At 47.4% G+C, this 2,500-nt stretch overlaps 1 pseudogene; it reads right to left on the bottom strand.

The window, feature by feature from the left end:
- LOC120907853 overlaps positions 1-2,500 on the bottom strand; it is a 9,152-nt pseudogene that overhangs the window by 3,281 nt on the left and 3,371 nt on the right.

The raw sequence follows: 2,500 nt of genomic DNA, 5'->3' as shown, positions 1-2,500 counted from the left end.
TGTGCATTTAACCGTTGCACTATGATGCGTTCTAAACCTTTACCCGCCCCGTCTAGTAGACAAATGGGGCGAACTGAACCCGGTTCCCCTGGTGGTTTGTTCGGCTTCGGTATTAACACCAACCTCTGCCTTTTCCACTCATCGGGGAACTTCGCGTTCTCTAAACAGCCTTGGTAAACCCTGCAGTAATGTATCGGTTGCAGTCAACATACCAACTTTCAGCGCCTCATTCGGGATACCATCTGGTCCCGGCGCCTTCTTGTTGGGTAGTCTCCTGGCAACCGCAAGAATCTCATCATTAGTTACCCTTTCAAACTCTCGTGGCTGATCGATACGATATTCAGGCCACACCGTGTTTGGGTGAGTAGGAAAAAGCTCGCTCACCACTTCCCTAAACTCGTCCAATGTCATGGTTCGGGGTCCAATCGAACCCTCGGCCACTTTCTTGAACGTATGATATACCATACCAAATGATGCGTTGTTCGCTGTTCCCAGGAACTCTTTCCACTTCCTCTGTCGGGTATGCTTGATCAATCGCTTGAGGGCATTCCGTGCCACCTTGAACTCGTCCCTAAAAGTAGAATAGAGATCAGTATTAAAAGCTCTTTGCGCTAATCGATCGCGGTGTTTGCACTCTTTGCGAAGTGCCTCAATCTCTAACGTCCACCAAAATGCACTCTTGTTAGAGTGTACTCTCTTACGTTTAGTCATCGTCGCATTACACGCCGTGACAAGTATACGCATTAAGTCTTCGCTTGTTGTGACCTCGGTCTCAAAAGCGGCTTGCATCATAACTTCAAATATATCTTTGCTAAAATACTTGATGCTCCATCCCGTTATGGGTCGGGACAGATTACGCACGCTTTGCGTCTCAAGATCTATTCGTATTGCACGATGATCAGAGTTCATATAGCTAGATAACACCTCCCACTTAAATGATCTTGCTACGGTTCGGCTCGCAAAAGTAAGATCAACTACTGACGTGCGCCCTGGTCCAACATAAGTTGGGGTGCTGCCGTCGTTCAATAAAATTGCGTCAATCTGCGCAAAGGTTGATAAACCAACTCACTCTCTTTCGTTTCTTGGTTTCTCCACGCTCGCCAAGTTGGTTGTTCCAACTTGATGACCAAGCGTTGAAGTCCCCCGATAACGAATTTGTGGATACCGGTTACGGCCATTACCGTGTTATCCAACATGTTCTGGAACTCTTCCATACTAAATCTAGGTGGCGCGTAAACGCTAACCACTCGCATATCACCTATGTCAACTATCATTAAACCCTTCAGAGCCTTACTGACTACCTTAACTGGTAAGTCCGCGTTAACCACTACCGCTGCTGTGTTATCGTCATTGCGTAACACTTTGACGTTGGTTGTTGCCAGATACGGATCTGCAATCAACACTATATCCGCAGATTCTTCCCTAATCGTTTGCCACATTAACTGAAATGCAGCATAACTATGATTCTGGTTATGTTGTAGCAACCTAACCATTATTATCTAATCGTTCGCCTTCGGGGACACATATAACTGCCCGTTGCGTGAAGGTTCTGTGACCTCGTACCGCAATCCAAACACTTGACAGAGTTGGTACAAGCTTGCTTCTTGTGTCCACTCAAACCGCATTTCCAGCACAGATTACTTCTGTCTGGTTCCCTACAATGGTAGCTCGTATGGCCTACCTTCCAACACTTATAGCATTTCTGCTCTTCCATAACCTCGCGGATATGGCATATCGACCAACCAACTTTCAGCTTTCCCAAATTCAGAAGCTTTGAAAGTCTGGCAGCGATACGTTGATCCGTGCCCACTGCGTACCGGCCGCGCGGCCTTTCTTCATTTTGATACGATCTATTTCTATCTCGATGTTGAGCTGTGCTTTGACAGACTCCGCAACCTCCTCTGGGGTGGTAATTTCATCGAGATGCATGATCTCAATCATTTTAGAAGGAGCTAGCGTTCTCACTGACGCCTTGCCCTTCACCGCTTCCTTAACCTTTGGGGCAATTGCACTAGCAGAACTACCCTGCTTAAGTTCTAGCAACATGCCTCCATTCTGGGCCCGTCGGACCTTAGAGATTGTCTCTCCAACCGATTTAAGAGCATCGGACTGCTTCATTTCCTTGAGCAATTTCGCCAGCTCCTCGGAAGTGCAGTCCGATATCAGCAGAGCCTCAGGCCGCTTCCTGGGCTTATTCTGCTTCTTCTTGCTCTTCTTCTTCTTCCTCTTATTAATTCTACCCTCATTAATATTCGGTCCGTTTCTCGGACTTGGAATATTTTCCACCGCTTCCCTAACAGGGTCAACCTCGATGGTTGTTGTTGTTGTTGTTGCAATCTTTGCAACCCACTTGACCAGGCTGTTGGTCATCAGCCACTGGTCTTCTGCCTTTCGCGTTTGCGGCCCGAATTCATCGTTACCGTCAAACGACGTTTGCGTTTGACGGTCGAGGACCTGCTGCATGCGATTTACGGCTCTGTACCTTCGAAATTCGGACATT

This window comes from Anopheles arabiensis (assembly GCF_016920715.1).
Source record: "Anopheles arabiensis isolate DONGOLA chromosome X unlocalized genomic scaffold, AaraD3 X_pericentromeric_contig0023, whole genome shotgun sequence".
In the NCBI taxonomy this organism is placed as follows: domain Eukaryota; kingdom Metazoa; phylum Arthropoda; class Insecta; order Diptera; family Culicidae; genus Anopheles; species Anopheles arabiensis.
Note: the sequence above shows the minus strand (reverse complement) of the source record. Positions and strands in the feature narration are given on the sequence as shown.